The 26,054-nt window shown below is 43.4% G+C and overlaps 1 long non-coding RNA gene across 2 annotated transcripts; it reads right to left on the reverse strand.

Moving 5' to 3' along the window:
• Positions 1 to 430: 430 nt before the first annotated feature.
• Positions 431 to 25,832, reverse strand: LOC128079623 (uncharacterized). 2 transcript variants are annotated; one of them, XR_008206239.1, is made up of 4 exons: positions 25,560 to 25,832; positions 19,170 to 19,338; positions 10,251 to 16,745; positions 431 to 4,503 (listed from the first exon to the last, which is right to left on the reverse strand). It is a non-coding gene; the product is annotated as an uncharacterized LOC128079623 (long non-coding RNA). The 2 variants fall into 2 exon arrangements; XR_008206240.1 differs by lacking the exon at positions 10,251 to 16,745.
• Between the last annotated feature and the right edge of the window lie 222 nt (positions 25,833 to 26,054).

Genomic DNA, 26,054 nt, shown 5'->3' on the forward strand with positions numbered 1-26,054 from the left:
CATGATTCTCCATCTGCTACTTCACAAGAACACATAAGTCTCCTAGGCCTGTGTTGCATCTGCCAGCCCCATGTAGAAAGACCACAAGTGACATCGGAAACTTCTGTTCAAACAACTGACCTTTCCCTATGCACAGACATCCCCATTTGAGAAGGACAACTGACTTCATGTTAAGGTCAGTGGAAACCTAGGGCTGTACTAATAGGCATGCTTGGAGATGTCTGGAACCAGCTGAGATGCTTTTTGAGTATCTGGATTATCAGGGCATCATGGACCTGGAAGACACTGGTCTTCAAGAGATGTTTTTCTCTCTGGGGTGGATGCTGGAGGCTGGGGAGGTATTGTTTAGCCTCACATGTGATACCAGGCAGCTCTGCTGGGAAACTGAATCATGTCCCTAACTTCTGAGGTAAATCCCAATTACCCAGTGTACAATTTCCTCATGGGTTTTTAAATATTTTACGTTCTTTCATACTTTGAGTTTTGTTAAAATGAATAATTGGGCTCATCTAATCTTGTGGCAGCTTTTTTTGGCAGCATCCCACCTGATTTTTCAAAGGAAAATATTTAACCTAAAAGGAAAACGTGGTATAGAGATATGGGCTGAGATGCCTGTGGTCATCCCAAAGGCATAGCTGGAAACAAAATCCAGTTCTCTTTAGCATCAATCCAGGTCTCTAACCACGAGGTAAAACTATGCCTCTCAGCCTCTGATCCTCAGATCCAGGACAATATCTAGCAGAGTGCAGTGAAGGCTGAAGGCTGCCCTATTTCCCATTACCCTAAGTTGAAAAGCAGAGACGTTTCCAGCATTCATTTTGTCAAAGCCCAGCCTCATTTTTGAATGCATTGAAGGGCAGATGTCCATCTCAGAAATCATTTGAGACCCTTAAAGAAGAGCTTGGGGCACACGGCCATATTACATGGCTTTGATGCAAGAAGTCCCAGTTGCATTTGCTGCAATGCTCCAAAAACTTTAAACTTATCCCTTCCCATTCCCCCTCCTGGCTCCGTGCATTGATATTCTCCACCATCACACTGCACTGATGTGATTCTGTGAGCTGAATGTCAATTAGTGGGTAGGGGGTATGGTCCTCATACAGAAATCCAGTAGAAGCTGCCTGCCATTGAAGGGCAGTGAACAGATAAATGTGATTGTCTATGAGTGTGAAAACTAATGGAATGTGCTGTGATTCTATTGGAAGCAAGGTACCGCCAGTGGAAACAGGGCAGTACAAAAATGACTCTTGGCTGCTGCATGTAAATGTCTGGGAAAACTGAGTTGAATAAGGAAAGTAATTTAGCTAGGGGAAAAATAAAGTAAAACAGGAGCTTTATTTTATTAAATTCCAGCTGTATCTTGCTCTCTCTTTTTGAAAATTCATGGGATGCTTGAGAGGGGTTTGGGTTCCCAGTCTTCAAAGCTGAAGTTCAAGCCTCATGCACAGCAGTACAGAGCAGCAGTTGCCTTTTTACATTGTGTTTCCAACCTGCTAAGCCATCCCTGGGGCTTTGAGAGCATGTTTGTACTGATTTTCTGACACAGTCTCTAAGTTTTAAGCTGGAGCAGCCACTTGTCAAAGGTGCTTCTCCTTGGGTGAAGGTGAGTCAGATTATACCCATAACGACCTGTGAGTGACTGAGTTTGAATGGAGGTCCCACAACTTGTTTTCTTTGTGGATCCAGCCCTTAAAACCTCACTGTACTGCCCTAATGACATTGAAATCCAGTCGCAAGAGGTGTGCAGTGACAACTGACATGAACTCTGTCTGACCTATAGCATCAAATCCTAATGGCAGCTTTGTTGTCTTGCTGACCCTGTCTTGTATCTGTCAAGTCCATGTAGATGTCTTACATCTGGAGCAAGTTTAAGCAAGCGAATCAAAGTCCTAAACTGGGGTAAGATTATGGCCATCTCCAATATTAAATGTGGCGGGCATCTTTTCCTGCATGTTCCCAAAGACGTATGTTATTCATTTGGCTTTGCACTCTTCATGATGGCTGTCAGAGATAGAAAAGCCCACTTTGCAGTCAGGGCAGGATGTGCTGCAAGCTTTATACTTCCCCAGACTCATCTCTGTTTCACTCTTCTGCATCCTCCAAGCACGAGATTTCAACTTCTCTGTACAGCAGGTCCTGTTTCACAATTTCCAACTACAGCCATTTCATAACATATCTAACTGTCACGTTTATCATTTACATTTCAGCACAATACTTCAGAATCTTAGAGACCCATCAAATAGCAAGGATGACTCTCTGGTAAACGAGGATGGCATCAAACACAGACAGTGTTTTCTGTGCTGTGTCCTCCTTTGAATTTGTATTAGACTGGCAGGAAGGAAGTTTCTAATCGCAGTACTCAAACCACCCAGTCTTCTGTGGGGTCTGCTGTGCTGCCAGCATGAGTGCTTGAAACAAGAAACAAGTCAAATGAGAAAGCAACCGCAGGACAAGTGGAGAGACCTCCTTGTTTTTCTGTCAAACCACTTCTCTCCTGCCCTTCCTTTCTGCTCTCACTAATAGTCTCCTTTACTTGCTGACTTCAGTTGTCCTTCCTTGACACATCCACTGCCCACTGATCAGCTCTTCCAAGCAGACACAAAAATCCCACTTCAGTTCTCTCTGCCTGGTAGAATTGTATGGGGTCAAATTCATGAGCTCAACTGGTTTCTTCATTAACGTAGACATATCTAGTGCCATTTATCATAGAATCGTGGAATCATTAAGGTTGGAAAAGACCTCTAAGATCAAGTCCAACTCATCACTGCCATGACCATTCAAGACATTTTTTGACACCTGAAACATCTGGAAAGTACTTGTAGATGGCATACAGCCCCTGTGAAAAACCTGGAGAAGCACCTGCAAGCCACACAGGATGTAGAAGTTAAATTTGGATCAGTGCAGAACATCAGCACACAATCAACTGTTGCTTGAAGGCCTGAAGGCTTGGTTTGGCCAGAGGAGAGGACATCTTTTCATGTTCTTCTCTCTACTTTTCCACAGAGCACAATTATAAGGGTGCCAATTTTAGTTTAAAGATCACACGATGAGAGAGATGCATGTCATCTAGACTAAATAAAAACACTGCAAAGCCCCTTGAGGGTGTTTGATCCTCTTAGATGGCCAGGTGACCTCTTTGGCCAGTAAAGTCCTGGTTTCAGTTTTCTACTGTGTAGTAATACATAGCATGCCACAGGCTTTGGCACTCTCAGATAACAACTAGAAATACTGCTACTCTCTCCCATGGCTTTTTTTTTTTTTTCCCTTCCTGTTAGGCCACAGTAATGAAAGATAAGATTGGAATTTCAGGGAGATCAAGCTATTAAAGCAATTGGAAGTCATGTGGCACTAATGCATCAAAGAACTCGATGCTGTTTAATTTATTGTTTAATCATTAACCATCTTAGGCCTCAGAGGAATTATACCACAAGATCCTCTAATCCCAGTCTGGGGTAATTTTAAAATCACTTTCAATGTACCAAATATAACAAAGAATCAAAGACAACTGGTTCTTCCTCTTGTTTTCACTGTGCTCCAAAATGAGCTAAAATGAGAGTTAGCCAAAAAAGGAAACTGCAAACACCTGAATTCTTTTTTTTTTTAATCAAAGTTTGCATTTCCACATATTCTAATAATGCCAACCCTTCCTGCTTAATCCAGCATCAGAGACTTCTAGAGTCTACCAGAAACTCGCATGAGGTAGCAATAAGCCTTGTAAGGGGTCAGAGAGAGTTTAAAAGATGACAAAAGGCAAGGACTTATGATATAAAGCAGTGCAAATGTATGGGACTAAACAGCGAGGCCAGTGGGATGCAGCTGGATGCACTTCATGCCTTGTGGGAGGGCAGGCTCATTGTGCAGCTTTGGGTGTCCAGAAGGAGCCAGGCATGGAAGGGCTGCAGGAGGAGAGGGGATGGTGAGTGCAAAGTTACATGTCAAAGATGAGCACAGAATGAGTCATGCTACAAAAGGCTGCACCTGAAAGGAAGTGTAAACCAGGGACTTCCTCTTCCCTCAACCTGCAGAGCTACAAAAGAGGAGCAGAGACAGGAGAATGAAAATGCCCACTTCCTGCTCTGCAATCAGACACAACCAGTGCTAGGATTAGAGCTGTGCAAAGGCACAGAATCCTTCCCTCCAGAAGCCTTCCATTTCCCCAGACAGGGCTGCAATTACAGGAGAAAAAAAAATAATAATTAAAAAAAAAATAAATGAACAAATTAAATTTTGCTGTGCTTCAGCACATGACACCAAAAGCTTTGCATCGAAAAATAACTTTTGCTAGTGATGGCAATCTCAAGCCACAGACAAAGTTCCCACAGTGAAGTGAAACTTAAATGTCTTCACCAGCTCTGGCAAAAGCCTGCCAGCACTGCCAGAAGTCATCAGACAGACAGTTCCTCTTTCACTGATGCATGAGTGAAGTTTAATTCTCTTCTCGCCGGGTTCTCTGCTTCATTGTACAAAGTTCTTCATCGACGTAATCAAGCTCTCATGGGGAACCTAGTTTAAAACAGAAGAAAATATTTTTTTAATCAACTTTTATTTAGTTTTTCAACATTTTATGTTCAGTTTTTCATGCCCAGGCTTAGCCCTGTGTGGTTCCAGACACGCCAACAAATCACCTGGAGGCCAGAGAAAGCCAGTGCAGAGCAGTGGGTCCTCCTGGGTCTTTGGTTCCTCTTCACCGCTCCCCAAGAATATTCTCTATTTTCTGCTATCTAGAGAAGTTGTGCCCAGAGAGGCTGTGGGTGCCCCATCCCTGGAGGTGCTCAAGGCCAGGTTGAGGCCCTGGACATCCTGATCTGATGGGTGGCAACCAGTCTATGGCAGGGGATTGAAGCTGGGTGATCTTTAAATTTTTTCCAACCTAAGCAATTCTATGAGTCTATGAAAATAAACTTCCACTAAGAAAGTGCGGGAAAACAAAGTAATAAAGAAAACTGCTTGAAAAGGCAAAGACTACAAGAGGATGCCTAAATCCTAGTTTTAAAAGAATAATAGTTTCCAACTTATTTTCTTCATCTGCAGACATCTGCTGAACTCGAGCAGGATTCAAAACAATTTTTGTCCACCCAAACCTGTGCGTCACACTAAGAGCACCCTCTCATCTCAACACCAAGCTGACACCAGCTGCCTTTAGAGCTGCCGAGAGTGCAAAGTCTTCACCATCATCCAGCCCTAATCCATAGATCAGGAAATTGGATCTGGTAGGAAAATTAACAGAGATCGAAGCGTATCCTGCTTCCCCCACAGAAACACTTATTGCTTTTGCAATGAGCTGTGAAGAAGGACTCTTGTTTACATTCCAGGCTGTGGGTCATATTTGAGCACATCACCTCGCTCTCTGACATCATTAGGCAAGAAGCTCTGCCTTCATTTGTCAGCCGAGCTCAGTGCTGACATTTAACCCAAGACTACAGTCTGTTCCCAGCCTGCAGCTGGCTTGTGGCTTCCTTCAGGAAGCTACTGCCAGCTTCCCATTCCTCTCACTTCAATATTTACTTTATTTACTTTATCTTTTGCCGACATTTCCTGGCTCTGTGATCCATATGACTCAGAGATTTCCCGGACCCCGACTCTGCAGTGATGTCAGCTCCAAAGGCTGAAGTTAATAAATACCACACGTTCGTGATGTCAAACTGTAATTATGAGGGAGGTGGCACGTTGTTGTTTCATTATTTTTTATGGCTGGCACATTGAGTTTCCCCTAACTCCTTACTTGGACCTGAGCTGCAGCTATAGAAGCTATAAAGCTTCTATACCATTTTAATGACTAGATGATAGAAAGTGAAACACTCTGCTTTATTTTGATCCTTTCAAGAGACAAGTGTGTATAAAGCTGTAACACACCTGCTATAGACATAAGGCAAAAGTCCAGGGCTGCTTTGAGGTCGTGTGTCCCGAAGTCACCTTGGAGTGTGATTTCATCTCCATGAGACTTGGTGTATTAAAAAAAAAAAAAAAGAAATAGTAGAGGTATTTAAGACATGCCTAGAATTTGCTGGCCCAAATAAATGTTAGCAACTGTATAAATACATCTGTTTTCCCTTGATGTTGTATGTTCACTTTTATATTTAAGAAGGAGCTGAAGCCAGCAGTGACACAGCATGCTGGTATCAAAGCTGTTTGAGTGGGTCTTGACACTTTGTGCTCGAGTTCTAAAATCCTCCATCCTCTTGCAGACAGCCATTTGTACTGAGGTTGACTTGAAATCACAGCTTTTCCATTGTTTGTCAAGATTTTATTTTCTAACCTCTCTGCAGAATTTTCATGTTATTGCCCTGAAATGTCAACATGGGGCCACCTGTAACTGCTTCACCTTTTGTTTTCCAGACAAGGCAATCACCTGCCTGTGGCTGGCATAGGGCCGTGACGCAGTCATGAGCTCTGGGGACTTTCCCCTTGGCTCTCAGCATCACTCATGCTGCACCACAGGTACTGGGCACTTCCACCCATAGAAGGTGAACTGTGCTACAATGAGAAGGCATGAGCCTATCAAAAACACAAGCAAGGCAATGACCTCTGCGTCACTGCAGGAATCAACATGATTGCAGAGCAGTCTTGCTGCTGCAGGACTACACAAGGCTACAACAGGAGACTTTTAATATGGTTTATCAGCTGGTCATATGAATTTCAGCAAAGTGTTCCAGTCTACCTCATCCTTTTTTTTTTTTTTTTTTTGTTTATTTCATTTTTAGAAAATAAATCAGACTTCATAACATAGTCAAGATGTTATGAGAAACGCCCCTGAGTTCTGGTAAGGATATTTGTTTTTTCAGCCTGCATTTCTTTTTCTCTCTCTTTTTTTTTTTCATTTTGGGCGTGTTTTTTAATCTTTTAATAACTCTGTCCAAAGTTATTTCTGCATGAAAATTACCACTCTGTCCACGAAAGGCAGAAATAATGCTCTGACCAATGCAAAGGTCTGCTATTTCATCATTTTTATTCATTTTTAATAGAGGAGAACTGGGAATTGAGGGATTGAAGCAGGCAGGCTCAGGTGGTGAGGTCTTGCTCAGAAGTATTTCTTTAGTGCAGGCAGATGTAATCCTGCTCTCTGCACTGATCTTTCTCGGTTCTCCTGCTTTATCCTCTCTGGTGCCTGGCATGGATAAGACCTCCTCAACACCAGTTGCTCACATCTCCAAGATTTTCTGCATTGCCTCCTTCTTGAAGTATGATGCTTTATGCTGGGATCCAGTGTGGAAGTTGAATTCAAAACATCCAATACCTACATATAGAACTATTCATCTCCACTTTCCAAGCAGTTCAAGCCAAGGTGAAGGTACAGATGTGAACCACTTTCTCATCGATCTCATCCTTCCCCATATTTGTTTATTTGTGTGTGTCTAGATCTCATAACCTCTATCTCCATTGTAAGGGGGATAGGAGACTGCAGAAGTGGCTGATACATCTGAGCCTCTGGGCCTACCTAGTTTAAGGGCAATCATAGAATCATCAGATCATTAAGATGGAAAAAGACCTTTAAGATCATCCAGTCCAACAGTCAATCCACCCCACCGAGCCCACTAAACCATGTCCCTCAGTGCCACATCTCATGTTTCTTGAAAACCTCCAGGGACGTTCCAATGCTCCAATGCAATGTTTTCACTGTGTTGTTCCAATATTTCTCTCCCCTAATTTCAGGGATGGCATTGAACTGACTCTCACCCCACTCTTGTGCTTATTTCATGCACTTTGGTCTGGAACCAGAAAGAGCAAACTCAAGAGTCATATTAATTTGCACAAAACAATGTTAAAACAACTGCACTGTGGCCTTCAAGCCCAGTATTATGGCTGACAGTGGTGACCTAAGGGAAAATATGACAAGATAAATATACTGTGACTTTTTTCCTGAACACTCTCCCAGTGAATTTGTCCAAACAATATTCAGATCCCTCAAAGCAACAGAACTGTGCCTGTGGCATATTTAGAGATGGAAAGTATGTCTCTTGCAGCAGAGAATGGAGATGCACAGCCTCGCTTTTCATCTCTTCTGCTTTTGAGAAGCTTAGTCAAAGAGGCTATGCATGCAGCATTTTGCAGGGGCAGGTGTGAAGGTCCTGGAGAAGCAGGATAGAAAGCCTGGCGAGCTACAGCTCTGCCATTTTTTGTGGTCAGCTTTGAGTTATTTGGGGATGTCTACTGAGAACACTACTGTCAAATAAACAAGATTTTGCTTGAGCTGCATGATCTGGAGTTAAAACCACTGAAATGTGAGAAGGGCAGGTTGAATCTAGCCGTGCTGGATAGGAATCTCTTTGCATGTTCAAATTCAGTCACATCTGTGTTGTATCTTCTCACAGGTCGATTTTGCTGCTGGGTGTGCTGGTTATTTTAGTGTTTGGCTGCAAAAATCCCAGGAAGGAGGCTACAACATGGCTGTATCTCCCAGAAAGCTTGAGCTTTTAAAGATAACCACATCACTTTGGAATTTAGTAGGGGTGAAAAATCGCAAGCAAGTGTGAAAAGGGATCATGTATAGTATAACATGATCAAATAATTGTTCTTTAAACATTAGAACTGCAGGGGGGAAAAAACCTTAAAATAACTGAAATTTTCCAGGCAATGGCAAGGTTTGGTTCAAACCTTCAACTCACACCACCTCACAGAAATAATCCTTCAGATGAACCACACTGAACAGCCAAGGACTCTGTGGACATCACAAAAGAGTCACTTGGAGATCTTCCTAAGCCCCAAGTTTAGCCAAGTCATGGAAACAAAACCTGTCTTGGCAATGATTTGGACCATGGAGACTCATCAGCATCTCTGTGGGCACTCCCCTTTTTCTGGAATAAGAAACAATTGCATACAAGTACCAAGAAAAACTTGCTGTTTCTCATCTTACTGCTGAGGTTGGAAGGCTTTTCTCCTTAGGGAATCAGGAACCAGAGCCATCCACAAGACCAAATTTCTCTTTGATATCCACCATTAGCATTGCAGGGATTGTGGTTCCTATTTAGTTTATTCATGTGCTTTCCTTCTCACACGGGGTCTTCTTTTATGCTTTTACTTAGGCAACAGCTCAAGGAATCCTTACTGGTCATTAATTCAATCTTTTTCTCAGTAACGAAAACTACTTATATTTTATTTCACCAGATAATGAAAGCCTCAAGGACCCTCATATGTCCTCTGTCCAGGGAATGATTATCCCTATGGTATATCAGTCAAACCCACGTGGATGGATATCCAGGGAAACTTTTGCTCTTGCCACGTGTGTTTAAGCAACTGATTCTCACTCCTGGTGTCTCCTTTAGGGTAGAATGGATCTCTTTGCATGCACCATCGGCTCCATGGTTAGATTGATTACAAAGGGAGTTTGGACAATCAGCACTAAAACCTGCACATAGGTACATTGGTGTTGGCACCTTCCACTGATGTGAAACAGAAGTGATTACAACCCATTCCTGCACCATGTTCCTTTATATCCAGCAACCTGGAAAGATAGAACTAATAGAAACAGGACTCAACTGATCTGACATTAGCATAGAATAAAAAACTTCCAACAAGTCTGGTCCATTAACCCTAATCTCATAACTACTCTACTACTGATCAAGAAGTGTGCACTAGTTAGCAGGGCATTCTAACAGAAACACACTATGAGCTGAATTACCAGCTCCTCCTAACTGTCCTTTTTGAGGTTGGAAGTTATCATCTCCTTCTCATTCTGGGTGAAATAGTGAACAATAACATGAGAAAACGAGTCTCATTTTTGTCTTGCACCAGTTGCTCTTGTCAGCTGCTTAGTGACAACACAGTCCCAGAAGCATTTACTTCACACAATGGTCTAAATGCCAGCCAAGGCAAGCCTAGTGTTGCTCTTTGTGGATGACACTAAATGAAAAGGAAAAGCTCATTGACTGATTTGCATTTACGCTATCTCCTTTTCTTACTCAAAATGGCCTGTAGCCCTGGGATAGCCTGAGACAGACATGCAGAAATAACTTAGGAGAACCAGGCTGCAGGATCTATGTAGAATTCAAGTCTCACTTGCCTTCTCCAGTCTTTCTGTCTACTGGAAGCCCTAATGACCCAATATTAGCTGGCTGATCTTTGAAGTGGTCTCCCATTAAAAGTGAAGTGGGGAGGAACATGGACTTCATCTGGGAATTTGCCCACCTGATGGGGATCTTTTGATGGCCTTGGGTAAGATGGGGTGAATAGTTTTGCAAGGCCAGAATCTGCTCTACTCCCAGGGTTGTTCTCACCAAAATGAAAGGAGCTATTTGGAAAGAAAATCCTCCTACCTGAGTTCTTCTGGACCCAAGGCAAGGCAGGCTCATGAGAAGAGCATCCTGCTACCAATGTACAGGGTTCAAATAAGGCTTCTTGCAGCAGACACAACATGTACAAGGCTCTCATAAAGATCTCTTCCCACGTGTCGGTTATCTCCAAGGAACAAGTTGTATCTCTGCCTGCTATCAGGAACTTTAGTCCCGTATTTCATAAAATGCAAGCAACTGGACCAATTCCAGAGCACCACGGGTTGAATGCAGAAGAGGAAATAATTTTGTACTTTGCAGCCAATTACTTTTCATCTTAATCTGATAGTTCATTCACCACAGAAGAGGCTGGGACTGAACAATCTGATCTGTGCATGCAAGGTCTTCTGCCTTGCTCAAGAGGGACAGACAGAGGCAAATGACTATTTAGATTCATATCACCATTCCCACTGAAAATTAAGTATTTCTACTATTGCACTCTTATGAGCCTTTTGGTCAAGTGTCCAAGAAGGATTTACTGCAAGCAGGGAGTGCCTTTCTTCTTTCCCTGTTTCTATCTCCTAGGAATGTTACACTCACTGTTTTACCATGAGGCATGGCATTTTACAGTCACCTCTCATACCGTCTCAGCTTCATAGAATCATAGAATCATTAAGGTTGGAAAAGACCACTAAGAGCATTTGTTCTAATAATCAACCCACCACCACCAGGCTCACTAAGCCTCATCCCTCGATGCCTCATCTACGCTTTCCTTAAACACCTCCAGGGATGGTGACTCCACCACCTCCCCGGGCAGTCTGTGCCTAACCACTGAGAAGAAATTCATCCTCATATCCAATCTAGACCTCCCCTGTTATTTGAGGCCATTCCCTCTTGTTCTATCACTGTTACCTGGGAGAAGAGGCCAACTCCCACCTCACCACAATCACCTTTCAGCGAGTGGTAGAGAGCTTCCTCACAAAGCACTGCACTCTCATAGTGCTTCCTACAGCACCCATTATGCAGAACTAGTCTGGAACAGCAGCTGGCACAGGGGTGACCCTGATCTCACACAAATGAATACATTTTGCAGAAATGCAGAAAATTTGTAACCTCTCTGCACCTGCTGGAAAGGACCCTGTGATGCCCGTTGCCACAGAAAGTTAATTTTTTCCCTTTTCATTAATTAATGTTGCAAAAGAAGTCTCTGTGTGATATGGGTGCACTTCATGGCTAAGAACATCCCTAAATTAGCACTCCAATAGTCCCTGAGCCCATGCAATAAGCTCCTGCCCATTCAACAGGGATTGAACTTGTGCTCTACAACTGTGGGTCAGGACTGTGTGCATTCAGCCACTCACTTATCAAATGAAAAGTCAGTTTTGATTCTCATCATACCTTATTTTTCCCATACAAAGAGATTAATTTGCAAAGAACAGTGCTATTCTCCCTAGTGTCTTTGAGAACCTCTTGAAATTAAACTTCAGCCCTTTCATCCCAGGCTGACAGATAACCTGCATGCTTTAAAACTCCATTTTCAGTTATTGTGAATAACTTGTGACTGGAAATATTGACCAAGGCAGTTCAAAGTCCCCCCTCTAATTAGCAGCTCGGATCAAATTCCAGAGCTCTACACACATAGCGTGCAGCTCCGTTCTGCCCTGACCTTGAGATCCTGGTACTTCACATGCCTGGAAGGCAGAGTCTAAACTAGTAATAATGATATTCTTGCCTTTATACTCTCTTTCACCCAAGGACCTCAGTGTGATTTAGAAATATTGGAAGGCTCTGGCCAAGTTAAATATCACACCTCTCCCCGAATTGTTTTTATTCACTATTGTTTCAAGAGCCATGTTAGCATGTTCTAAATATCAACAGTGGCTGAAAAAAACTGGAAACTCTATCAGATGATTTTGCACCGTGCTTGTGACTCATTTGCCCATTCTTTTGGTGTGATTTGTTATAAAGATGCAAGAGGCCACACTTTTGACTGTTAGATAAACAGAAAATAAACAGAAAGATAAACAGTCCCTTCTGCTTTGACACTATTCTGAAGCCACAGTGAAAGAAACTTGGAAAACTGAGTCAGAGTCGTGGTCTTCTGGCTCACTTTTGGTTACATTTATGGTTCTTCACACATCAATTCGGAACTGAAAAGAACCTGCAAAAAATTTTAAAAAGTAAATAAATAAAGGAAACGAAAAAAGAAAAAAAATGAAATAGTTGAAGCACAACTAATAGGAAAGAGTGAAGAGCTACCTATGGTAGATGAGAATGAGTTGACTGTGGGTAGCAGCCCTACCTATGGCAGAGGGGTCTTTACAGTCTCTTCCAATGTAAGCCGTCCACTCTATGATTCTATGAATCTGTCCCTTTTCTCCACAAAGGAAATTTTAGCTGGTTTTAACTCATTGCTTGAAAATGTTTATCTTCTTAGATCTGAAAATCACCATGTCTCTGGAAAGGAGAGGGCTGGAAGCTCCTCTCCTATGAAGAGAGGCTGAGAGCTGGGCTTATTCAGCCTGGAGAAGATAAGGCTCCAGAGTGACCTCATTGTGGTCATTCAGTACTTAAGGAGAGATTATTAACAGGAGGGAAATCAACTTTTAAAACAGGTAGGTAGTAAGAGGAGAAGGGGGGATGTTTTTAGACTAAAAGAGGAGAGATCTAGATTTGATAGCAGGGGAAATTTTTTCACTAAGAGGGTGGTAAGGTGCTGGAACAGGTTTCCTAGAGAAGCTGTGGATGCCTCATCCCTGCAATTGTTCAAGGCAAGGTTGGGTGGGGTCCTGGGCTGAGCTGGTGGGGCTAACTGTCCAGAGCAAGGGGTCAGAACTAGATTATTTTTGATGTCCCTTCCAGCCCAACCCATTCAATGATTCTATGCTTCTATGAAGGCAGTTAGAAGCTGCAGTCTGACTAATTCAAACTGAGTTAAAGGGAAGCAACTTGGAGAAATGTCCTTAGGAAACTACACATGGGTAGAGTCAACATGATAGGCAATCTTAGTTCAGACCTGCAGACACATCAGGTGAACTTGATTCCTATGGTATTTTATGAAAAAAGTCTCAGTTGCCCAGAAAGATAGAGTGTACAACATTACGTAGCTTTTAAAATCTCCATTTCTACATGTTTAGAATAGGAGAAAGTTGTCCAAGCATATTTTACCAGAGGTAGAATATTCCTTCTGCTCGTGCTGGTTGCTATAAGCCAAATTCAAACTTGCTATCACAGGCCCCTCCAGAGCACAACATCAATGCCAAGACCACAAATGGAAGCCACAAGGAGGAAAATGATAAGCATCTTTGCATTTCCTGGCACTCAGCAAGGCTGTCTCAGCAAGGAATTCATTCCCTGCCTGAACTGCTCAGCAATATGCACACTGTTTTACATGTGAGTAATGTGAGCCATTGAGATGCTTAAGTGTCCTGGCCAAAGTCTTGGAGGAGTCGTGGCCACAGATTCAAAAACAGAGCTTGTATGTCTTGTCTCTAAATCATGCTGACTAAGCACTATGCAAAGTTTCTTGCCCATCACCTCAGGTAGATTCCTTTGTGCTAAATCACTAGTAGTAAAAAGTCTATAACAATTAGAATAATTAACTCCTACATAACCATGTCGTGATGCACTTTGCAAAGATCTCCGAGAATCCCTTATCGCTGTTTTGCATCTGGCTCAGTTGAAGCACTGGAAAGTGAAATCATTCAGCCCCAGGCCTGTCCTTCTCAGTCCTAGGCATGTTTGGTATCAGAGACACTCTAAGGTCAATATGAACCCTTGATCTCAGCTCTCTGCTGTCCAAGGTGCAGGACTGCCAAAGGGAAGTGTAGACTTTGGCAACACCAGGACACCAAAAATGGGCAAGTTGTATTATGCACCCACAAGCCAATCCAGGAAGGCTGCCTAATCTTAGTATTCATACCAATAGTAGAAGTGGTCAATGGAACTGTTCTTCAGTAGAGAGAGACAGTGTTTTGACTGGAGTTTCATTTCTGCAGAAAGCATGCTGCATTTTTAGTTCTTTTCCTTTCATTCTGTTTTGTTTTAGGGGAGGACACTTTAAATTTACCCAACCATCTGCAGCAGAAAGCTGATGTCTGATAACATCAGCGGGAGCTGAACAGAAGCATCTCTGTTGCATTTATGCTGGGCTGTGTTCTGATCCTTCGTTAATGGAAACCTCTTAATTAATATTAATCTGCCACTTTCATTACAATACTAAAACATGCTGATCACATCCTTATCAGAAGAACATGCGAAAGTTCCTGAGGTTGTATTTAACTCACAGACCACCAGTGCTCCTATGTGCCTGTTGGTGGCACAAAGCAAAATTTTTAATGCGCTCAATCTCCAATTTTTACATTCTACTACCAAATCTCTTTTTCTTCAAGATTCAATTCTTCAAATACTAATTGCCTCTATTTTCCACTTTACAGAGGGTCTGACAGCATATATGGTCGAGTATTAGATATGAAGGTTGGCAGCCTTGCTTGTGGCAGGGGGGTTGGAACTTGATGATCCTTGAGGTCCCTTCCAACCCAAGTCATCCTATGGTTCTATGATTCTATGATATCAGACCTTGGTAAAGTCTGTTTGGTGTAGGAATGTGCTGAGATCTCTTCTAGATCTCTCAGCCAAAAATGTTATCTGAAGTCAAAGCCACCTGTAGGATTCAGTGCCCTGCTCAAGGAACAGAAGAGAGATATTCAAAGTTGAAAGTACACAATGCAACAAAAGCGTGATTTGGAGCCATCCCATACCCTCTCTCATTAACTCGAAATAATCTCAACTTTAATATTCGTTTGACTACCCATAAAAATTAGATGAAACAAATGTGTCTTAGCTTCTTGGACACTGGCTAACACAGGAGCAAAAAATATTGCTGAAATAACTTTGGTTATTTATATGTCTGGAAGACATGGTACTCCCTCAACAAGAGCAAGTTCTTCTGCAAGGAAGCTGAGGATAGGGATTTTACCTCTAATTGCATCAGGAACAGCCCAGGAGATATCCAAGTCCTACTCATTTCCTTTATGTTGTAAAACTTTTACTGCCCTACTGTAGATATACAGACAATGCTTCCACATCATGTTTCACCTTTTCCCTTGCCTACAAGTGGACTGATGGGGCTGAAAGGTGCTGAAGCTTCTGCATGGCTCTTTGGATTCATTACAGAAGAGGCAAAGTAGGATTGATTTGACTGAGCTTCTGCAATTTATAAAGTTAATAACCTGGTTCTTGCAGAGAGAAAAGAGGACTGGAGGAGGAACGTAGCCTACAGAGTGCTTCAGTATGATACCATCTCTCAACTGAGCTGTTTCTGCATCTGGCCATCAAAGCTCTTGTCATGTGGATGAAATCTTGAGAACATTTGAGATGATTTACTATTCTGCTCTACAAATTGGATATTTACAGGCCTGGGCTGAACATCTACATTCTTCTACCCAGAAGTAACACATTGGCCCAATTTCTGCGCTTAATACTATGCTATAAATCCAGCCCAACTTCACAGATTTCAGCTGATTTACTTCAAGGTGACTAAGATTAGAACATGACGTAGGGAAATATGTTGCTTCAGACACAACTATCTTTTCACTTGTTGGTTTAACACCCCTGTGCTGCTTGACGAGGGGAATGCTTCAGATCTGATCTTAAACAAACCAATAAACCCAAAGCAATAACCACCCTGTCTGCTTCCCTCTGACCTTCACTGAAAGGCCTACTCAGCCTTCACCTCATAATTTTATGCTGACAGTGGGGAACATCCTAGAGCCAGAAGGAGATCAGAGAGAGCAGCAGCATATCTCCCAGTTATTACATTTGACCAGGCTTTTGCTCATTGCACTCCTCGAGTTATTTGCTTTTTCTTGCCTTTTCTATGAATTTGAAAGGCAAACAGCAGCACGTTTTGTTTCCAGACACTAACATACTTTAAAATTTGCACTCAACCCACAGGATTTGCAGGGCAACAGTCGTCATCACTATCACCATCGTCAGTGTCCTATAGAGACGGCAAGGCAGACATGGTTCCGCGTGGCAGTAGATGGCGCTGAAGACCTTGGAGCACACCAAGGAGCCTTGGATAACCTACACTCACCTTCCAGGGCCTGTCAAGGAGCCCTTTCCCCCCCGAGAGACCACTACAGAGGGACCCAAGGGGTGAAATTTGGGCCATTAGGGCTCAGTGCAGAGCAGGCTAATCTTAGAGAAACTCTTAGTAGATGAAGGGTCACACACTGTGGATGAGAGTTATTGGCTCTAACAGGGAGTGTGAAAATGGCAGCAAACCATGCACCACAGAACAGCCCTCTTTCTGGGCAGGTGTAGTGCCTTCTCCAACGCTTTGCTACTCCTCCATTTTCAGAGTTCAGCATGGTTGCAGAGAGCTGATGGCCTTCTTTCTCTGATTGCAGTAATCTCCCCAGACGCAGTAACATTTATAGCTTCACAGGTGTGTCTCCAATTACAGAAGTGCTGCAAGTCAGCTCCAAGCCACTGTCTGTCACTGTTACCACGAGACTGCTGGGAACATGTGAGTACCTGTACCGTGAGATTTCAGGTCAGGAACCTTCATTCTTTCTCTTATCTGATAGAACATGTCTTATCTTATGTGTAGCTCAATGAATCTGAAAGAATATTACCTTGACCTCCCTGACTTCCTTGTCTGTTCTTCCTGGTTTCAGGGGAAAAGTAGAAGAAAGTAATTCTTTGGTCTTTTATGGAGCACAGAATGTACATACATTATATCCAGTAGATTGCTATAACTTATGGTGCATTGGCTTTGGGACTGCATGGGTTTCCTAGATAAGAAATGCAGATTTGTGTCATTCCAGTGATGGGTAGATGAGATACTCTACAGAGTTGACTGACCCCAGCTCCCTAGCCAGTCAGTGGAGTGAATGGTGTCAATGGCACAAGGCCATTCACATCACCTGAATCGAAAGTGAGGATCACATCTTCTCAGCAAGCCAGGCATCACCCACCTTTTGTTTACACTGCAGTGGGGGCACTGAAGTGTGTTGCAGGAGCTGCAATGGGAAATCTCAAATAAGGTTTGTGTCTTTTTAGTAAATTGCTGTCATAAAAATTACAAAAGCATTGGTAAGGATAAAACATCTCCTTACTTATCTGTAGGTATAAGGGGCAGATAGAATTTTGCCAGAACAAAATGTTCACACTGTGTTTAACACTTCTCTGAGTTATCAGTCCAAATTTCCTTCCTGAGTCTTGCAGGGCAATGGAGAATCATCCCAAGGGTCACTTCTGGATAAAGCCCCAGCTCCAAAAAGTTCTCCACTTGCATGAAAACTCTCCTCTCTTTTACATCCTTGAAGACTTTAAAAGAAAAAACATTTCCCTGGGGCCTATTCCCTAACCTCTGGCATCATTATTTGTCCCACCACAGGTTGTCATGGTTTAGTAGCTTATTGGGTAGTAATGGTGATAGAAGGACAATTGGACTAGATGATCTTGTAGGTCCTTTCTGACCTTGTGACTCTATGATTCAGTGATTCTGTGATCATTTTAGATAGGAAATCAAATTTCTTACTGAACACTGTTGTCTTATCACCATAATCAACATTGCAAACTAATTTGCCCCACTAATATTCTCCCCAGTTTCCATCAAGCTGGGACAGATCCAGAGGCGGCTGTGTCACGTGTCACGTGTGCTCACCATCAAGGAAAGCTTTTTTCCCAGGTGCCACACCTCCACATTTTCCCTGTGGCTTAATTCAATCTGTCTATGGATGAAACGCATTAGTGGCCATGGAGTCAATCAGAAACTTTTCCTCTTGAGTCATACGAGGACATGGTTTTTTTTTCTTGGTAGCTACATCAGGATGATCAGGACATCTATCATAGTATCATTAAGGTTGGAAAAGACCACTAAGCTCATCCAGTCCACCCATCCCCACCATGCCCACTAACCCATATCCTTCAGTGCCACATCTCCCCTTTCCTTGAAACACCCCAAGGAATGGTGACTCCACCACCTCGCTGTGCAGCCTGTTCTGAAATCAGTGCACACACCAGATTCATATTGACTCAGCCAAATAAACCTAGCATACAGTTTCTAATTAAATTATTCTACTGATGTTTACTCTGACAGAGACATCCAATGCAGTGTTCTAACTTTGCCCCGTTTTCATATAAGAGCATACTGATATTATATACATCTCTATATCGGCATGTTTATAATGACACATGCTGAGAAAAGATGTAGATGTGTGCATCATGTGCCATTTTTTCACTTCTGCAAATATCAGATTCATGCATTGCTAATGTTGAGGCATCCAGACTATCAAATCCAGCATTGTGTATTCATACGTAGGTGAACGTGGGTGGATAGAAATACGTGTATGCATAAATGCATATGCATACATGCGCACACATATACATATGTAAAAACTCGTGAGTACGTGAGGATAAATGAGTGATCCAGATGAGCACTTAGGTGGAAGTTCAGCTATCCAAGCAGAAACGTTCTTGTGCATCTGGACACCAAATTGCCAGATATCCCAACGTGTTCATAACAACCTCACAGGCAGGAACTCCTTCCTGCCCTGCCTCAGTGGACAAAACTGTGCCCGGCTTCTTTGCAAAGGAAGGTGTCTGGCATGCTGCATGAATGTGAGTGTGTCCATGAGACAAAGAGAAACAAATATTTGAATGCTGAGTAGTGATGAACAAATAGTTGCCAGTGTTTATCCCACACCCCAGGGTGGAGCTGGCACTCAGGTTGATCAGGTGAGCCTTTCTCTTGTTTATTTTTGCAGTGATGTTGTTTTTTTCTCCATCTTTGCCAGCCCTCCAGTGGGGTTTGGTGGGGGAGGGAGGGTCAGAAGTGCTCTGTGACCACTAAGGGTGCTGGGGATGAGCTGATCAGGGAGAATTAATGAGCAGTGTGGGGAACGGGAAGGCATCTCTCTAAAATACTCACTAAATACAGTGAGTCAAACTCACCTCTGGGGAAGGTAGAATACAACCTGGAGCAGAGAAGAGGCGTTGATGAGGTACCATATGTGCGCTCAGTCACATCCACTGCTGTTTACTCAAACTGGAAGGATGGGAGCAGGAGGAAAGCCTGATTTAGGTCACATCAGCTTTTCTCATTCCTGGAGCCAAAACATCCCTTGGGCAAGAGAAGGAGGAGATGATGAGCTGGTGCATTGCGTGGGTGATCAGATAGGACTTGATGCACAGTCCTGGACGATGCCATTTCTCCCAGCTCCAAGCAGAGGGTGGTTTCTGCATCTCTAAACATTTCTATTTTATTTTTTGTGGATCTCATAGTAGGTTGTTTTGGCTTACCTGACACTTCATTTCCATAATCGTGCTGCTTTGCGTAACTGGGAACACTTGTTCTCACCATGGGTAAAACAAGCATTAGCTGGCACAGATCTCAGCAGATTATGAACTTCAAGGATGGGCATAGCTTGGTTCCCCATCTCCCTTCGCAATGCACAAGTTCTGGGCTCTGTACAAAACCTTCTTGGATTGAAGCTTGTAACCAAGCAATGAGAGAGTTATCCAATATATAACTGCCCATCAGTTAAATGTTTTGCCTAAGCCACGCTGCGTGCACCAATTACTGGAAATGACTCTGCAACACGAGATTTTGTGCTCACAGCTTTGCTCTGCTCTTTCATTTTGAGCAGCTGTGCTGTTCCCAGCAAAGATGCAACTCTCAGTCACTTCTTCCACTCACTGCACGTGAGCGAACTGCATTTACTGGCAGGGAGCTGTGACTACCCACAACTTAAACGTTGATGTATGCACAGCCTCCAGACTTTCTTAAGTAAGGGAGAAGTCAACCCTATATGTTTTCTACAGGCTTCACTCTAAACAGATAGGTGAAATTCACTTGAACACATGGTCAAGAAGTTAAGATGGGGTAACTGTCCCGTTGCCCTTGTGTTTTGTGGCTCCATCATCTACCTAAATAGATGATATGAATTCTGCAGTTGTCTGCTGTCTAGAGATCCTGAAATGAAAGGTGTGACTGGTGTGAGGTGAGAGCACTTCTGCCCAGAGTGATGGTGACAGAGATTGATGAATGACGTGGGATCACTGCTTGGTCAAGATTACTTCATGCCAATTCTCAGGACTGCACAAATTGCCTTATCAGTCTATAACTTGGACCACAGGAGAGGAAGAGGGATGCTGGAAGGCAGGGAGGATGTTTTTACTTTGGGTTTCCTTCGGGAGATGCCTTGGGGATGTCTGAAAGCAGAATGTTCATCAGCCATGCAAGCAGGTATGTGACTTTTGCTAGAGGTTACAACAGGAATTTATCTCCAAGGTAAGGAGCTGTGAAATGTGCCTGGGATCCTGGAGATAAGAAATGGGACAAGTTGCCAGATCTGCTTCCAGACCTGTCCTGGATGGAAAGAAACCACCTAAAGGCTTTGGGCTCCAGCAGAGCTATAATGAATCCATTGTGCAGCCTGCATTCCTCTCTGACCTCCCAAGATGCTCAGCATTAGATGTGCCACTCCCAGACATAATAATAATAGAAATAGATGCAATGTTAATAGTAACTACAATAATAATAGTAATAATAACAATAGTAAAATAAATAAATAAATGAGGGGCAGCACTGCTTGCCCACCTTCCTGCCTAACCAGAGCTGGTGTGCTGGTGGGATAAAACCATCTTCTGCATCTGACTCAGAAGGCCAAGAAATGGTGGTTCCCCATTCCCCACACCTCTCACCCTCCACATGCAGTTGGAACACAGCTGTTGGGACTGACTTTTGCTCTGAGTGTTGGGACTTTCCCAGGGCCATGTGTGGCATGATCATAATGTGAATCACAGCCTGCTCTGCTCCTTACCCAGTGGCTCCCAGTCTCCTCCAGTCCAACTGTCATAGTGGTTGAGCAGAACTGCTGGTTTGCCAATATAAACGCAGTCTAGCACATTCTTGCAGAAAACTTACTAAGCAATATTTTCAAACAGAAAGAAGCTCACCTGGAAGAACCCTTCCTGGCTTTCCCAGCTCTTCCAGCCCTGTTTAAAAGGAGATGACTTCTCTGAGCAGTCACAGCCCCTGCTACACTCCATTCCTGACCTAGTGAGCTCCTACAGATAGCACAACTACAGATAATCCCAGTCAGCATGAGAAACAAGCTCCTTGACAGCTTTATGACCAGTCCAATATGATTTCATTTGCTCTTTATGCATATTTGTTTTGGTTCTTTAATTAATTACTTGAAAGCAGATGCTACTGGATTTCCACCCTGGAATAGAGCTATTTTACACCAAATGCCTCAGTGTTGTGCTTTGTCTCACCCCGCCGCAAGCAGAGGTGATGATAACTGAGAGTGGCTTGGGAGCAGCTAATGGGCTGCAAAGCATATCTGATCCAACAGAGGAGACAAGTCTGGATTCTTAGCCCTTAGTTTCCTTTGGTGCATTCATTCCTAAACCCTTGCAGCTGTTGTTTATTCCTACAGAGATATCTTAACCTCTGGCATTTGTGTACTAGAGGATACAAATGGATTTTGAGTAAGCATGGGTTCCCCACACAGCATCTTCCTACAAAACTGGACTCAGACCTCTTGGAACAATGGGTCCTGCAGGTATTTATCTAAAATCACCCATTCAAAACAATAGAGGGATGTAACAGCTTCTTCTGGATACTTCATCTAATGTTTATACATGGGCCAACACAGCCCCTTTTGAAGTAGATGGCCAATTTGCTTGTGACCATTAGCACTTTAAAAATTGACTTCCTGAGCAGTTTTTAATTATTAGTTGTTGCTTGTATTTCTTTTGGTGGTGACTGATTCATAACCTGTGAGAGTTGCACTCCTGTTATCCTCCTGTTATCATACAGTTGAGGAATGACCTGGACAGTGTGATTGTGTGGGGTCCTACCTGCTCCTGGCAAACATCTGCAAAAGCCAAGGCCAGGAAGTCCAATCCTCCCTCTCAGAATGGCACGTAAACCCATTGGGACAACCCAGAGGGAAATATTATGCAATGCACTGCTTGTGTGGTCACTGGGAAATACCAGAGGGCTTCAGATTCCCGGGTTGCATGTATGCAGAAAGCAAAGAAACCCTCCCAAAGAAGCTGAGAAACTCACATTACAAGCTCAGAGCTATTGCAATAGCAGTCATCCACCAAATCCCACGTGCATGCTGTCTCCCAGTGGCAGGCGTGCAATCACCTGGCTTAGCTTAACCCTCCCATCACTGCTGAGTCAGCCTCTTCGCAGGCAAATCAGCTTCACAGCCATGACACAGAGCCTTCTAGGCTGTCTGACATCCTCACAGCCCCTAATCGCTGTGTCCTGTCCTTGCCAGCCCTCGGAGCAGTCATGCCGGGAGCAGCAGCTTTGCAAGGAGACAGCTCTGGGAGAAAGCAGCCATTTGCAGACATGTTCAGATCAGCTTAGCAGATAGAAGGGTAATTAATACCTTCACTAAAACCACTACAGACACACAGGTGGGCTTTCTGTTTGAACTTATCCTGCCAACCCTTTCAGCCTGTCTGGGTCAGTGGTGGCCCTCTGTCTCTCATGGTTTCCAAGAGCATTGCAAGGAAAGATGGTGAGATGCCAAAGACACCCCTCTGAATCCTATCTGCATTCCTGAGCTCATACCTGCTTTCTGCCCAGTCTCCCAAGAGGGGCTGAAGGTGACCTGTTGTATGGGCAAGGTGTGTGTCCACCTGATTAACCCTGTAAACCCTGATTTCCTCTTCCTTGAGTGGTGAAGAGTAGTTCCCATACTCTCATTAGTGGTGCTTTATCCCCATAAGTTTATCTTGCATATTGTTTTCCAACAAAACAATGTTTTGTCAAAAATAGGCCAACAGTTTGGTCCCAATGCCATAGGATCATAGGATGTGTTGGTTTGGAAAGGACTGCAAAGACCATCTAGTTCCAACCTCTAGTTGTGGGCAGGGTTGCCCACAGGTAAGCACCACCAGACCAGGCTGCCCAGGGCCCCATCCAACCCAGCCTTGAACATCTTCAGAGATGGGGAATCCACAAGCACTCTGGAAATTCCAGTGCCTTACCACCCTCTGAGAAAAAATATTCCACCTAATATAGAACCTACATCTCCCTGTTCTTGGTTTAAAGTCATTCCCCAGGGTTAAAACCATTCCCCATGGGTAGGGGACGACCAGAGTTGTTCTGTTTGGATTCCAGCTCACTGCAGCTGAGTGAAGGATGCTGGATGCTGCAGAGGGATCTTCATAGGATGTGCCACCCCTGCCACTCTGCCACCCTGCCAGGGGACAAGGATATGTCTATTCATGACATGGAAATGAGCTCTGGGATTTTTGAAAGATGTTGGTTTCCATCCCACTTGGACGGGAATATGTTTTTATTTTTATTTACATTTGAAAGAGAAAACCTCTGGTGAACCAAAAGCCTTGGTGTTCAGCCAACTTCAACCATAAGTCTTGCAAAGCCTTTATTACAGCTCTCCTGATTTAATTCACTTTTTTTTTTTTTTTTCCAGCCTCATCTCCAGTTTGCTGATTCTTACAAACGTTTCTATGAAATGTGTGCAGACCTACTTTTCTCACCTCTGTGCAACAGATTTAGTCAAGGGAAAATAAGCCAGAAGCAGCAGCTTAAAATTAGCCTCTGTGCAATGCCCGTGCTCAGGAATACTCACTGAAAGCCTGCATGCTGGTTTAGCAAGTCTGGGAAGGCATCCTAGTCATTATTACAAATTAATTACTGTGAATATTGGTGCATTATTATTTTATTACGCTTTATTTATACAGCAGCCAGTCCCTGCTGGGTAATTTATAGCCAAATAAGAAAATGACTTCTCTAAGTAGCTTCTATGAGGAGAGCTGGAGTCTGTCTGATCTGCTTATCCACACCGATGGGTTCTGTTACAGTACAGGAACACCAGAATTGGTCAATAAAGAAGGTATTTGTTGTTTATTAAATGATACAAACAGGGCCTTTAGGTGCTGTTTGAGGAAGATAAGCTTGGGGGGTGCCTACATACCATGTCAAGGCTGCAGAGCAAGAAGTGCTGCAAATGCCTAGCAAATGCTAAAGAAACAGGGCAATTAAAAAGAGTGAGGATGTGTGGCAGGAGAGCACGTCTGCCTCTTGTCACAGCTGAATCAAGGCTGGGCAGAAGGAAGACTGGGTGACTCAGGAGGCTGGCTGGTAGGGTGGCATCACCCTCTGGTGACATTAATCCTGTCCGGAAGGTGAAGGAGCAGCCCTCGAACAGCCAGAGTAAGTCACAGTCCCTGCAGCATCACCAGAGGGAGAGACTGGAAGGAAATAAGCTATTAACATTTGTACCACTACCTTGAAAACTGGGTTGATGGTGTGATGTGCCTGCAAAGTCATTCTCGAGGACAGTGTGAATTTTTTCCCTTCTGTTCTTCCACTGATGCCTGGAGTCATGGGTGGGTAGAAAAGGGCCAAGAACCAGAGAAATGCTTGGTAGCATTTGTTTCTCCATGCTGCCATATCATGGAATTCACTGCTCCCAAGGGAAGACATCAGTATTTTTAGGTACTTCTAAACCAATACAAGCCCTGCCAGCTAGCCAGCCTTCTCTCTACAAGAAACAGCATCTCTGCCCACAGGTTGGCATCCAGCTTTGGTGAAAGCATCCAATGCAGTGCAGTGCTCTCCAGTCTGGTTTGGATGACATTTATCAAAATGCTGGGTTTTCATTCTGTTGATGCTGAGTCAGTTGTTTTGGTGAATAAAGGCAGCAAAAGACCAGATCCAGCTCTGGAAATACCTCCTCATAACGACCAAAATCACAGCTTAATTGTGGGGTTTAAGCTGCAGCTAGAAATATCTGGATTTGGGGCTGTGCTGGTTCTCAAGCCACCCTCCACAATGGTAATTAGTTTTTAGGTCTTAATTACTGCTTCTCTCATAGCTCCAGTTCAGCTGTGCTTTCTGGTCACAACCTCTGCTGCCATCCACTTTTGTACAAGGCCAAAATTTTGCCAACTTGGATTTCAGTGCAAAGGCTGCTAAGATATCTGTTGCAGCAGTAGACATCTAACAATGTCTGACATGAGGTGTGGATGCAATACAAAGGACTGTGCCTTGTACTGGCGTAATAAGTAATTCACAATGCCTATATGATCTTGAGCCTTAGCTCATCACCACCCCTTCAGGTCATGCTAGCTGAGGAACATTGTCAAGCCTCCTTAGATCAGACAAGAATGATCTCACTTTGCCAAAAGGTTGGCTGGCCAGCTTCATCACTTGGATTTGGTCTGCCTTGCCATCAAGGTCACCACTCTCAGCATCCCACTGGACATGCTCTTATCGTGTTACAAATTAATTCCTCCATAGGATCATGGAAGATAACATTCAAGAAGACCTCTCAAGGCACTTACCTCATTGTTGGCTGGTTTTGGTCATCAAGGAGTGGTGATAGCTCATGAGGACAATGCTTCTGCTAATGCTGGATTACTAGGGAAGCTCTAGAATGACCCATTCGCCTCCAAAAAAGAGTGCAGCAGGGCACCTCCAAGGAATGGTGTAAACAGAAGCCAGCTTTGTGGCCACAGGCACTGAAGAAGAATTTCAGGGTGATAGCAATCATTTCAGTATCACTCTTACCACTGTTACTCTCTTCAGACAGTGCAATTTCTTTTAGCACTGCTGACAACTAGATCCAGTTTCAATTCTCTTTTTCTAACCTTTTTTTTTTTTTGACCTAAAATGAGGAAAAGCACATGCCTGAGGAAATGACGCAATCCCTGTGACCCCACCATCTGAAAAAAAAAAAAAAAAAAAGTATTTTAAAATGTTCATGTATTTACTCAGGATGTCACAAGGGGCTGTCACAAAGCATCTGTCACTGGAAGGCCAAAAGGGTTTCCAAGTAT

The sequence above is a fragment of the Tympanuchus pallidicinctus genome, unplaced genomic scaffold (genome assembly GCF_026119805.1).
Source record: "Tympanuchus pallidicinctus isolate F22 unplaced genomic scaffold, pur_lepc_1.0 scaffold19, whole genome shotgun sequence".
Taxonomy (NCBI): domain Eukaryota; kingdom Metazoa; phylum Chordata; class Aves; order Galliformes; family Phasianidae; genus Tympanuchus; species Tympanuchus pallidicinctus.